The following is a 15,087-nucleotide window of genomic DNA, read 5'->3' on the forward strand; positions in this document are numbered from 1 at the left end:
GCTCTTCCTTCGTTTTACCCCCATCCATCCATCTCTGTCAGTGCACTTTTGTCTCTGCATTGTCGTGTTGCCTTCTTTGACCTTCAGGCTGCTTGTGAGTATTTCAGAAGAAGTTGTCGGGCTTCCCTGTCCAGGCCAGTGAGGATGGGAGAAGGCAGTAACGACTGCCAGGTCCCATGAAGAGCCCAGAGAGACCAGGGAAGGCACAGGATAAACCAAAGTGAAGATGTGGCCTTTAGGGCTGCTTGAGGAAGACAGGGCCTGCTTCCTGGATGATGGCTGCCCAGAGGGGAATTTTACACTGACGTGTTCCAATATGTGTCAGTTATTTAGCTAAGTCATTCAGTCTAATTTATATATGAATAATTAACATGGGACTTTTGGGTCAAGATGTCAAATCTTCTGCTTCCATCTCAACACATAAGAATGACAGATATGTTTGTTGACTTAGAATATATGTATATAACTATGTTAAAGAGAACAAAGAAAGGAAGATCTTCACGGGCAAATGATGGGTAAGGAAACCAAAGTGGTGAACAGGAGCTGAAGGGCAGCTAAGAACTGGGAACAGGGAGAAGTCACTGGGGATTGGGTTGCTATGTCAGGACAGGGCTCCTCCATGAAACCAGGGAGCCATGAACATACAGCCCACCCACCAGGGGAGGTGGACTGACTCTGCTCACCCTCAGGCTGGTGTCTGGAAACACGCTGTCTATCCAAGGCCAGAAATAAAGATGCAGCCCAATAACAAAACTGAGTCCCCACCCTGTTCCCTGTGTAGGTATGAAGTTCAGAACAACTCCATCCATATGGAGAAGACCCCTAGACAAATTTGTTCACATAATATCTTGTTCACAGCTCTGAATCCCACAGTTCAGAGCTGGGCCTAAGGTAACCACAAAGTAGCCCTATAGGGAAGGGTATTAGGGAGAACACCCCCATGAAATACAAACTCTCAAAAAAGATTATTCACTGAAAGAATAGAAGTTGAATGTGTCATTTTCAAACGTGGAGAAAAAAATGAACAAAAACTGATCCAACATAAAGTAGGAATGGAGGGGAAGTAAAGAACCTAAGACAAATCATGGTAATTAGAAATAAAATGATACTGCAGAAATAATTTTAAGTATATTGATATTCATAATAAATGAACCTGAGTGGGTTAAACCTTTATTAAAAAAACAAAATTTCACAGTGTTTTGTTCATATGTATGCTATTTATGAAAGAAGCAGCTAAAATTGAGACAGAAGGGTTGGAAATGAAGATATACAAAACACACACATGCACACACAGATGTAAAATGCTATCCAAAAGGGGACTAGTGAAATATCAGTTAATAGAAGAAAACATTAATTTTATGGAAATAAAAAAGAACATTTCAGAACATTTCCTAGTCTAAAAATAAATTATCCATTAAAACGATATAACTATAATGCCTGTGTACACAACTAACAATACAGACTCAAAATATGTAATTGACAGTATTGAAAGAAGTTGACAAATCCACAATCAGAATAGGCCACTTCCTCAGAAATGAATAGATCATATATTCAAAAATTGCCAAGATTATGAAAGATGTGAATGATAAAATTATAGAAGATTTGATATAATAGAGCCATGTAGTACTTTGCACCCAATAAATAGAAACACATAACTTTCAAGTACACATGGGTCATTGTGATATTTGATCTGAACTGTATGTCAAAGCTAGTCTCACCAAATTCCGAAGACTTGGTATGATAGAGACCACGTGTTCTGACTGCCACATAATAAAACTCAAAATAAATCATTGAAAGAGGGCACCCCAGAAGCCCATATATTTAGAAACAAACAAGCAAAACAATCCCACTGCCAAATGATTTATAGGTTGAAGAGGAAATCATAATAAAAATCATGAACATTTTAGAAATGAACAATAATGAGAACATGGCATATCAAAATTTGTGAAACTGTCCCTAGAGAGAAATGTCTAGATCAATTGGTATTTATTAGAAATCAAGGAAGATTTAAAATAAATAAACTGAGGATTCACATCAAGAAGTTGAAAATAGGATAATGGGGCAAGCCAAAAGGAAGAAAAAAGAGAATAATAAAGATGAAAGCCAAAAATAATAAAATAAAAATAAATAACAAGAAATAGAAAAGACTAACGAAATAAGAAGTGGTTGTTTAAAAACAAAAAGAGAAAGCCTCCAGTAAGGCTAAAAAATGTATTATACATTGTAACGGTAATAATACTGTTTCAATATTGTGATATTGTTACAATCAAGCAAACATAATTTCAGATACAGCAGAGTTATTTGGGGGGCTTCCAGTAGATACGTCTGTATTAATCATGTCTTTTTATTATCTATATTTCCTGATGCTTTGATATCTGGGGTCTTGTTTACCCCTGAGAGACTGCCCCTCAAAATTCCTAGAGATAGGGAAGGACTCACCTGCAGGCACCCTTCATAAGCAAACCAACCAATCTAGAGCCCACACTCAATCTACTTCCTTTATCCACCTGCCCTGGGCAGGTTATCCACCTGATCACCCCAGGGCAGGTTCCAGACAACTAGGGACAGCACTTATGCCCCAGAGCCTGCTGAAATTATTCAGACTAGCCATTCCTAAGCCTTCTTACTCTACCTTGCCTATTCTCTCAGAACCACAAAAAAGTCTCTTGCCCATGCTCTTGCCTCACCTCTTCTGCCCCCTAAATGACACTGCGCTTCCCCATGTGGCCCTGCTGGTGCAGCATGCTCCCTCCTCTTGGGAACTGTGAGGAGCAAACTATCTTTTCAATGGCAATCATCTCCTGATCTGTTGACCCTGCCATACCTGAAAAACAATAAAATTTACATTTTAAATCAATTTCCTTATCACTAATCCAGAAGGAGAAAGCAGAGAAGGTGGATCAAGTGGAAAATGTAAGAGACAAACAACATCTTTAATCTTAGGAACAAAAGGTCCCAGGGAGGACCAAGCATTATTAATAAAGGAGGAACCACACTTAAATATCTCCTGGTGAAATTTAAATATCAAGGACAAAGTTCAAAATCCTTTAAGTTTTTGAAGGAAATAAATTTACATGTCAGGGTGAAGAGGACTGAATTGGAACCAGACTTCTCTCCTCTACAAATCTAAAAACAAAAAGAAATATAAGAAACATAATAATATCTACAAAGTTCCACGAGGGAAAAGCCTATATTCTAAGACAGGAAAGCTATAATTCATTTGTGAGGTCAATTAAAAGAATATTTTTCAAACATTTAAGCATTCAAATGTATACCACACACTCAACCATCCAGAAAAATTTGTTCAAAGTAATGGCTCAGCTGAGCAAGAAACAAAGTAAAATTTAGGGTTAATTTATTTAAAGTCAATATTAACATGATTTTAGAAATAATAGAAATGTCCAAAATAATTACTGAAATAGAAAGTACATAAATATAGGAGATAAATTCATAATAATAATCTTTTTCTAAAATGTCATTATATCAAGAAAAATGGGAGGTAGGAGTAGGGAGAAATTTAAAAAGCATGAAATCATCCTACACAAATAAATACATACTGTGTTCTTTTTGAGGTTGGTAAAGATACAGTGTGTGTATATATATATATAGTGTGTGTGTGTGAGATTAAAGGAACCAGAGGCAGACTAAAAATGGAAAACATGACTTTCTAATTTCTAAATATAAATAAACTTGCAAAGCACAAGGAAAAATGAAAAATAAAAATATAAGGAAGCATGAAGAGCAGAAAGCATTATTATCATACAAGATAAATGATCAAATATCCTGACTAAATGGGACTAAAATGACACTGGGAACTTCATGCTGGGGACTCTCCCTGTCTCTCATCACTGGGTCTACTTTAGTTTCCCCATTTGCAATAATCCATGTCCTCTGTTTCTCAGTGTACCTGTAAGAAGATGGCCATGGCAAGGGCAGCAAGTCAGTGTATATCTCCCTTTGATCCAGAGAGTGGCAAAGTTGAGTGAAAATCCTTAGTCCCAGTTTCCAACACGCAGGAAGGATTCTGCTTGGCGCAGCATGGGTCAGGTGCCCGTCTGGAGCAAACAAGTGTAGCCGGGGACAGTGTCTTACAGAACTCCACACAGAGTGGACCACCTTCTAGGATACGGGTGGACAATCTGCTAGGTGTTCACTACCCAAGAACAAACAAAAAGAAAGCAATATTTATATCAGAAAATGTAGAATTCATAGCAAAAAAAAAGCACTAAAGTGGAGGAAAATGTATCCTATATTGGTAAATTGTACAAACTAAATGAGAATATAAGAACCATGAATCTGTGTATTCTGAATATAGCATCAAACATACAAGGACAGAAAGTTTAGAAATTAATGAGAAATTGAAAAAAAACACAGTCATAATAGAAGGTTTAATATGCCTCACCATTTCTGTGAGATCAAGTAGACAGAAATTAATAAGAATATAGAAGAGTTAGACATTATTATTAAAATTTTGACTTATCCATGCGCCACAACTACTGAGCCTGTGCTCTAGAGCCCGCGAGCCGCAACTCCTGAAGCCCACGCTCCTAGAACCCATGCTCTGCAACAAGAGAAGCTACTGCAATGAGAAGCCCGCGCACTGCAATGAAGAGTAGCCCCCGCTCACCACAGCTAGAGAAAGCCCACGCACAGCAATGAAGACCCAATGCAGCCATAAATAAATAAATAAATTTATTTTAAAAAAAGAAACATATAAGATGAAGCCACTCTGGAGGGGATAAAACTTGTCTTAATAGTCCTAGTGTCAAACAGGAAATCACAGCTACAGTTAATGATTGTTTCAGAAACAATAGGGAGCTATAGCAAAGAAGAAGCACAAAGCTCTAAAGAACAGAATACAGAGAGTCTTTCATTTTTCTCATTAAACAGAAGAAAGAAATTTATTGAACCAAGTATTCAACCCAAAAGGCAAGCAAAAGACCAAAAAAGTGAACCTATGAAATGCTAAGGAAGAATTTGAAGATAATGAATTAGAAGATGGTATATTAAAAATAATAAAAATAATAATAAAAAATAATAAAAAAAATTTCTCAGATCTACTGAGAAATTCAAGAGCTGAATCTTTGAAAAGACTATAATTAGGATAATAATAGTGATCATTTATTGGGTATTCAGCTAATGGCTAAGTACCATGCTAAACACTTTAAACACCCCACACATTCATCTCATGATCTCACCATGGGGTAGGAAGTATAGATATTCCCATCAGAATCAGGAAAATAGTATCAATATATTACTACCATCCAATCCACAGATACAATTGGAGTTTTGCCAACTGTCTCAATATCCGTATGTAAGTGGATTCAATCCAGGATCATGTGTTGCATTTAGCTGTCATTTCTCTTTAGTCTCCTTCAATCTGGAACAATTCTTCAGTCTTTTCTTGACTCTCTTGACCTTGACAATTTTGAAGATACAGGCCAGCTGTTTTGTTGAAAATCCCTCAGTTTCAGCTTGTCAGATGTTTCCTCATGTTACGTATTTTGAATAAGAACATCTCATGCTGTGGCTCCTCATTGCCGCCTATCAGGAGTCACATGATTTCAATTTGACCTTGATCACTGAATTAAGGGAATATCTTCCACTGTCAAGTGACCCTTCTTCCCTTTGTAATCAATCAGTACTTTATGGGGAAGTCCTTTGAGATTATATAAGTAACCAGTTCCGCATCCACTGTTGTAACATACAGCGATGTTTCTTGGCTGAATCACTCATTACTATGATGGTTGTCAAATGGTAATTTTTGTATTTTTTTAAATTTTATTGGAGTATAGTTGATCTACAATGTTGTGTTAATTTCTGCACATACATTCTTTTTCATACTCTTTCCCATTATGGTTTATCACAGGATACTGATTATAGTTCCTTGTGCTAAACAGTAGGACCTTGTTGTTTATCAAATGATAATTTTTGAATTCCACCATTCCTTCTACTATAAATTAGTTGACATTCTACTCTTAAGGAAAGGTTTTTCTCTTTTCCCATTTGCATATTCTTCTATTTATTTATATCAGTGTCGAATCTTGGATTCCTATTTTATTCAATGGTAAAAATCTGTTACTATTTTGTCAAATTATCCCAGATCTGGCTAGTGGGAGTCCTTTCAAACTGGTTTCTATGTCTTTTTTTTTTTTTTTTTTTTTTTGGTACTGGGTCTTTTTTTTTTTTTTGCGGTACATGGGCCTCTCATTGCTGTGGCCTCTCCTGTTGCGGAGCACAGGCTCCGGACGTGCAGGCTCAGCGGCCATGGCTCACGGGCCCAGCCGCTCCCCGGCATGTGGGATCTTCCCGGACAGGGGCTCGAACCCGTGTCCCCTGCATCGGCAGGCAGCATCTCAATCACTGCGCCACCAGGGAAGCCCTCTATGTCTTTTTGACCTGTACTCGTCACTCTCTGAGCACTTCTTTTCCGGCACAACAGGATGTTCCAGGCTCATCTTGTAATTTTCCTGCCCCAGTCCTGGAATCCACCATTTCTTCAAAAATCCATGTTCTTTGGGCTTCCCTGGTGGCGCAGTGGTTGAGAGTCCGCCTGCCGATGCAGGGGACAGGGGTTCGTGCCCCGGTCCGGGAAGATCCCACATGCCGCGGAGTGGCTGGGCCCGTGAGCCATGGCCGCTGAGCCTGAGCATCCGGAGCCTGTGCTCTGCAACGGGAGAGGCCACAACAGTGAGAGGCCTGCGTACCGCAAAAAAAAAAAAAAAATCCATGTTCTTTGAGTGGAGAAAGGTATTGGATTGGCCAAAAAGTTCGTCTGGGTTTTTCTGTAACGTCTTACAGAAAAACCCGAATGATCTTTTTGGCCAACCCAAAACTTCAAAACAAAGATCTAGGTATGAGGTGCCCCACGTGTGTTCATTGCTATTAGGGCACAGGGCACAGAGTTGAGAAATCCATCTATACCCTTATCTATCGATGTATCTATATATGTATTTATCTATCTCTCTACCTACCATCTATCTATCTGTGATAGGCAGCCCCAAGATTGCCCCCAGGTATTCAAGTCCTGTGTAATCCCCTCCTTTCAAACATGAAGTGGACTTAGTGACTCATTTATAACAGAATATGGCAGAAGTTCAAGTTCAAGTGTACATTACAAAAAGACTGTGACTTTTATCTTGGGCATTCTCTCTTACTCTCTCACTCACTTACTCTAAAGGAAGCCAGCTGCCCTAATTGAGAAGCACACATAGCAAAGGACTGAGGATGCTTCTGACCATCTGCCACTGAGGAAGTGAATCATTCCAGCAACCACCATTCCAGCAGGTCTTCCTCTAACAGAGCCTTCAGATGAGACTACAACCCTGGCAGCCTTGTGAGAGCTTGAGGCAGAAGCACTCAGCTAAGCCACTCCTGGATTCCTGATACACAGAAATTATGAGATAATAAGTATGACCTATTGTTTTAAACCAGTAAGGTTTGGGTAATTTATTACACCGCAATAGAAAACTAAATACACACACACATACACACACACACATTTCTATATCTATTCTATATATTGAAAACCATGAGTTCACACCACACCTCCAATTCCAATTCAACACCACAGGATTAATTCTAGCTTTCTTCTTTTCCGTAACTGTGACTCCCTTCTCAGACAGTGAGGACCTGAATCACTTTAATATACTTATTTATTGGGTCAATTCCACACCCCCCCTTTATAACCAATTTCCTCTCACCGTCACTGCCACCCAATGTTGGCTTCCTCCACCTGCTTGGACCCTGACACCCCAACTTAGAGTTATGGACACCACCTGCCTTGTATGGACCCCAATCTTGTCCAGCCCTCCCCAATGACTTCTGAAAGAATTATTCAAGAAGGGAGGAAGGGAAGGAGGCGAAAAGCCTGAGAAGAAAGCAATATAGAATATCAAAATAGATTTTCTTAAATAGAGAAATAAGCTTCAAAGAACCTGAGAAACTATTAAAGCCTTACCCACCAAAAGGTGTTAGGCCCAGACATTCCAGCTCTCAAGGAATAGATCATTCCTGCACTATATAAACTGTTCCAAGACCAGAGAAAAAATTAGGTAGTATCGCAAATCATTTTAATAACCCAGTAAAACTCTGATATCAAAACCTGACTAAAGAAATTAAAACTCCACATAAATAATAATAAATTGAATTCAGCAATACATTTTAAGAGTAGTGCATGACCAACTAGATTTAACTCCAGGAATCCAGGGGTGGATCTCTTCACTCTAAACTAATAGATAAAAGGAGTTATATGGAGATAGCAGTTGACATCAAATGGATTTTTTAAAAATTCAGACTCATTTCCAGAAAGTCAAGACTTTTTTGGTTGCAGGTAACAGAATCCAAGTCAAGTTTATACACGTAGGGCTATCTCATGGAAGTCAGTGAATCAGAACCAAAAAGAATAAGTGTTGGGAAGGAAAAGGCAAAACTGTCTTTCATATCTGTCCATTAAGGATAAATACTCTAAAATCAATAACTTTCCTATAAACCAACAATAACCAGCTTGAAAAACCAATGGGGAAAAATTCCATTTACAACATCAATGAAAGACTATAAAGTACCTAGAGGATAGATGCTAGTGATGTACAAATACTAAAGAAATGTAGAATAATTTATGTGAGGATATAAAAAGGAGACGAGTAAAAGGAGAGACGTGAATTGTTCGTGGGTAAGAAGATGCATATTGTAAAAATGTCCATCTGCCTTAAATAAATCTATAATTTCAATGCAATCCCAATGGGACTGTTTTCAAAAATTGACAATACAATTCTAAAATTGAGGTGGAAGACTTAATGGAAGCCAGGAACAACTTGGGATGTTGCCTACCACATATTAAGCACTACCGAGTGCTTACATTGTACTGAATTAAGTGTTTCACATGCATTATGGCTTTTATTTTCTCCTCCTCAAAACTCAATGAAGTACAATAACCTGCAACTTAGAGATGTTTAAAAAGTTCATCAGTAACAGAGAGGTACTAAATATCAGGAGTTTTATTTGAACCCAAGACTCATTACTTCAGAACTTAAAAGTTTAACTACTATACTAATATATCTTACCAAGCTTAGAGTAATTTAAATGACCTGGTACAGAAAGGGGGCTCAACTGAACAAACTAATAGGAAGAAATATATATATTTACCTATCTTATTCCTAACATAAGAAAAGAATTACAGATTTATTTTTTCTTTCACTTCATTTCTTCCATGATTTATTATGATAAACAATATAAGGGAGAAATTGTTTATTGTATTACTTTCCTTTTCAAGGAAAGAGTTATTGAATATATTTATCAATTCTAGTATTTTTCTTTTTGTAATTCATTTTTTCTTCATTGATTTTCCCTCCTTATTTCCTTTGGTGTGTTTTGTTCTTTTTGAGTTTCTTGAGTTGAACGCTAATGTTTTTATTTCACAATGACGCATTCTTGCCCATTCATTTTTCCAGCTGAACTTTGTATTCTCTTTAAGTTCTGAAAAACTCCTATGAGAATGTTTATCAGAATTTTATGAAAGGTATAAATTAATTTGTGGTGAAACAACATTTTTATATATTGAATCTTCCCAGCAAGAAGCATGTCCCTCCATTTATTCAAGTCCTCTTTTGTGAATTTCAGCACTGTTTCAGAGTTTTATTCCTATGAGTCCTGCACAGTTTTCAATAGTTTTCAGCAGTCACTAATTAGTAGAGAAATGCAAATCAAAACTACAATGAGGTATCACCTCATGCCGGTCAGAATGGCCATCATCAGAAAATCTACAAACAACAAATGCTGGAAAGGGTGTGGAGAAAAGGGAACCCTCTTGCACTGTTGGTGGGAATGTAAATTGATCCAGCCACTATGGAGAACAGTATGGAGATTCCTTAAAAAACTAAAAATAGAATTACCATATGACCCAGCAATCCCACTACTGGGCATATACCCTGAGAAAACCATAATTCAAAAAGACACATGCACCCCAGTGTTCATTGCAGCCCTATTTATAATAGCCAGGTCATGGAAGCAACCTAGGGCCCATCCACAGAGGAATGGATAAAGAAGATGTGGTATGTATATACAATGGAATATTACTCAGTCATAAAAAGGAACAAAACTGGGTCATTTGTAGAGATGTGGATGGACCTAGAGACTGTCATACAAAGCGAAGTAAGTCAGAAAGAACAAAAGAGGTATCGTATATTAACGCATATATGTGAAATCTAGAAAAGTTTGAAAGGCAGAAATAGAGACACAGATATAGAGAACAAACATATGGACACCAAGGGGGGAAAGTAGGGGGGCGGTGGTGGTGGGATGAATTGGGAGATTGGGATTGACATATATACACTAATATGTATAAAATATATAACTAATAAGAACCTGCTGTATAAAAAAATTAATTAAATTTAATTTTTAAAAAACCCTACAGCTAACATACTTACTGGTGAAAGACTGAATGCTTTTTCCCTGTGATCAGAAACAAGACAAGAATGTCTGCCCTCACTACTTTTGTTCACTGTGGTACTAGAAGTCCTAGTCCCTGTAATAAGGCAAGATAAAGGAATAGAAGGCATATAGTTTAGAAATAAATGGTCTTTATTTGAAGATTATATGATTGTCTATGTAGAAAATTACATGGAATCTACCAAGAAAAAACTATAATATGTGAGTTAAGTAATGTTTCCAGATACAAATTCAACACACAAAAATCAATTGCATGTCTACATACTAATAATGAACATATGGGAACTGAAATTAAAAACATAATACCATTTACAATGATTCCAAAGGAAATTAAATATTTAGGTATACAGGGTCTTTATACTAAATATTACAAAATACTGATGAACTAAATCAAAGAAAATCTAAATAAATTTAAAGAATAGTGTGTTCATGAATTAGCTGATTCAACATAATAAAGATGTCAGTTCTATTCAAATTGATTTATAGATTTAATACAATTCTTATCAAAATCCCAGTAAGATTTTTTGTAGACACAGACAAGCTTATTCTAAAGCTGTGTGGAAGACACAGGCCCTAGAATAGCTAAAACAACCTTGAGAAAGAAGAATGAAGTGTGAGAATCACTCACTCAGGTCTGGGCTAAACATCTTCAAATAATTCTTTTTAAAGGAAGAATGTGGATCATAGACTCTTACCCACAAAACTGAAAAATGGAACCATTTCCATGCTTTCTTTTGGCAGTTAGTGTTGCAGATGGGAAGTCTGAAGTCATCCTAACTTGCAGATAATCTTTTTTTTAAGTTCTTGATTCTTGTATAATATCTTTTTCTTATTAAATATAATTAGTTCCATGATATGTCTAGATGAGATCTCTTTTTATTATCTTGCCTAAAATATAGTAAAACACTTATGGACACATACTTGGATTCCCTTTTGTCTCCTAAGAAGCCAAAAAAAAATTTTTTTGTTTTGACTGATCATTGCCTCTTCCAGTTATCCCGGTTTTCCTGCCACACAAACACCTATTATTCTTTGTTCATATCCTGTACAAGTCAAGGATCTTAATTTCAAGCAATCCGTACTAACTCTTGCTGCTTTAGTCATAAAAGAATTTATTAAACGGATATTGGGAATCTTACAAAAATATCGAAAAGACCAAGACCCAGGCTCAGAAAATGGGCAGCACAGGATGAGGCTCAGCAGTATCCAGAGTGACAGCCAAGTTAGACCACAGAACACATCTAGTGAAGGCTCCAGGGATGCTACCACTGAACCCTGGGGGCTGCTCACAGCATTACCACTCTAGCACTGGACCCCAGACACTGCGGCTTGTGCCATGGCTTCTGCTGTCCTGGACCCAGTGCTGCCACCCTCAGAACGAATTTTCCTCAATCTCTTCATCTTTGTGCTACAAGTTTCCATTTCAAAGTTCCAGATGTGTGTGCCTGACTGGCTGGCATAGGTCACACGCTGGTACCCTAGCAAGCAGCCTGAGAAAATGGGATTCTGGCCTTTTCTGATTCTATGTGTGAAACAGTTCTGCCATAAAGACACTTAACATGGGGAATTTCACAAGCAGAGAAAGGAAGTTCCACTAGGACCTTGTTTCTCTGTCCTCCATCTTCTCACTCATTATTTACATCTCTATATCCGTTCATACATTTGGGGAGAACTACTCCACAAGCTTGTGTTCCACATCACTATTACAGTTTTCCATAATGTCAGTTCTGCTCCTCACCTTCTTTAGTGTGGAGATATATATATATATATATATTTTTTAAGTTTAATTCTCATCCTTCCTTTGAACTTACAATTCCTGGGAGAGTTGACTACAAAGATGGCTGTCAGGCTTCCCTGGTGGCGCAGTGGTTGAGAGTCCGCCTGCCGGTGCAGGGAACAAGGGTTCGTGCCCTGGTCCCGGAGGATCCCACATGCCGCGGAGCGGCTGGGCCCGTGAGCCATGGCCGCTGGGCCTGCGCGTCCGGAGCCAGTGCTCCGCAGCGGGAGAGGTCACAGCAGTGAAAGGCCCGCGTACTGCAAAAAAAAAAAAAAGATGGCTGTCAACAATTTCTCCTGAACCTGTATGCACAATTATCCCCTCCCATCAAGAGGTGGAGACTATTTCCATCCCTTTCAACATGAGATGTCTTGTGACTTGACGTAACCAATAGAATGAAGGAGGAGTGTTATTATAAGACTTCCAAACTTCACTCTTAACAAGGTTGACAGCTTCCACTTTCTCACTTCGGCGATCCAGCTGCCATATAATGAGACTCAAACCACATGAGAGAGAGGGGGTCCCACAATTCTCTAGTCATCAGGTGCCAGATGCGTGAAGTGAAACCACCTTGAACATTCCAGCTCCAGCCCACTTCCTAGCTGAATGTTACCTCCTCATGGAGCAGACCCCACACCCTGTGGAGCAAAAGAATTGTCTAGCTGACCCTGCCCTAATTCCTTCCCACAGAATTGTGAACAAATAAAATGGTGTGATTTAAGCCATTAAGTTTTAGGGTAGTTCATTTTGAGCAATAGGTAACTTGACATGCTCCCACATCTTAACTGGTTTGCTTTTCTTCTTACTTTGTTGTTTGTTCATCTCATCTTATTTTCTCTTGGTCTTATCTCTCCTTATGATTGTCTTTAGCTGTTCATAGAGGCCACAGTTCTTTGCAACTTAGTGAGGGTTCCAAACAATTTTCTAAAATTGAATTCTAGGTACTCTACGCACTTTTGAGTCATCAAGATGAATTTTTCTTTCTAATGTTCTGCAGTTCATCTTTTTTTAATAGATCGCTGACTGTTTTCCATTTTTGTCCATTTTTAGAATAAAAGAGATATATTAAAATTTTGTTTTAACAACCAACAGAATGTGTAGATTTCCCCTGGTCCTCCTACTGTTCCTTTGAAATTAGCTGAGTCCCCTTCTCAACTCTATAGCAACAGGACTGTTAAGGATTCTATATACTATAGAGATCTCAGCCCAACTCCCAGGGTCTGTTTCCCAGGCTTTATTGCAATATGTGGCTGTTGTGCTGCAAGGTGAAGTCTTGTTCTACTATCTGGCTTCCTGGAACTTTGAAGCTATGATGCCCAGCATGCCTTGTTACCAGGTATGTTAAGTCTCTGTCCTCACCCACAGTTGTGCCCACAATGGGGGTAGTACACCTCCTTGAATGCAAAGCACCTCCTTTGAGGTCACCGTATATTGCCCTGTTGTTTAGCAGCAGTTACAGTCTCCAAATGAATGTATTGTAGAAATGTTTGTAGGAAGGCAGAGCAAGCAGCACCACAGAGTAGTGGGACAGCTTCCTAGGTTTTTAATTAACTTGGTCTCAGAGTATTTTAGGGCAACCGGAGGAGGAGAAAAGTAGTGTTCTGCTTTATATTAAGAGAAGCACGAGTATGCCACTTGTTTCTGGGTTTTTATACAGCTTTATCAGTATTATGTTTAATAAGAATTCCTTCCATAATATGATAATATGTTGTTCATCAGCCTTGGTTTTCAATGATGTTATATATTTTCATCCCTTTCTAAGGTTTTCTAAGACTTTTAGAAGGAAAGTGATAGAGGCCACATCAGGAACTGCAAACCCTGCCTCTATTAAAACCATTAGCAGTCCAGAATAAGTGTCTGATAGAAGTCCATATCACATCTGTTGGAGGAAAGGCATGAGTGGGAGTACTTCTAGGAAGACATTGTGCAGAAGGAATTCTAATTCCATTTTCTCAAAGGATGCAGGTGGACTATGGAGAAAGGGATTGTAAGGAAAATGTCCTGTATTTTAGAGTGAACCTGGTTTGATGAAAAATGTTTTCCAGTTGCAGTCAAAATACTAGATCCTCAAACATTTATGGATCATCATAGTGCCAAATTTTAGGCTTGAACAATATCAGAGTAGAGACCTTGAATGCTACAATTTGAATGTTGAGGTCAATATCATGAGTTAAATTTCCAAATTATATATGCTCCTGAATCCAAGTGCAGAGATGGTAGGAGTAAGGAGCCAGCTAATACAGAGCATTGAGTGAAAATCCTCAGATTGAGTCATGCAATGTAGCCCCAAGTTCTCTTCCCCCACCGTTCTGGTTCTCCATTGCCACATAACAACTATTCCAAAATTTACTGGCTTAAGACAACAAGCATTTTATTGCTTACAATTCTGTAGGTTGACTGCATCCAGCTAGATAGTTCTTCCACACCACAGGATGTTGACTGGGTGCTGCAGTCATCTGAGGGTTCATCTGGGCTGGAACATCCAAAATGGTCAACTCACGTGTCTGGTGTCTTGGTTGGTCACATTGGAAAGCTGGGCTAAACTGGGCTGCTGGGATGGCAGCCATGCTCTTTCTCCATGTAGTCTCAGGGCTGCCTTCTCTATACTTGGCCTCTATACTTGGCCTCTCCGTGTAGTCTCTCTGCATGACCTCTCCAGCAAGGTGGCTAGACTTATCACATGCTGTCTCAGGGCTCCTAAAAGTACAAAATTGGAAGCATCCAAGCCCTCTTAAGGCTTAGTCTTAGAACTGTCAGAGCAACATTTCCGCTGTATTTTACTGGTTAAAGCAGTCACAAAGCCAAATCAGATTTAAGGTGGAGAAAACTCCACCTTTTGAGAGGAGAATGGCAAAAACTCAGTG

Source organism: Lipotes vexillifer, unplaced genomic scaffold (genome assembly GCF_000442215.2).
Source record: "Lipotes vexillifer unplaced genomic scaffold, Lipotes_vexillifer_v1.1 scaffold253, whole genome shotgun sequence".
In the NCBI taxonomy this organism is placed as follows: domain Eukaryota; kingdom Metazoa; phylum Chordata; class Mammalia; order Artiodactyla; family Lipotidae; genus Lipotes; species Lipotes vexillifer.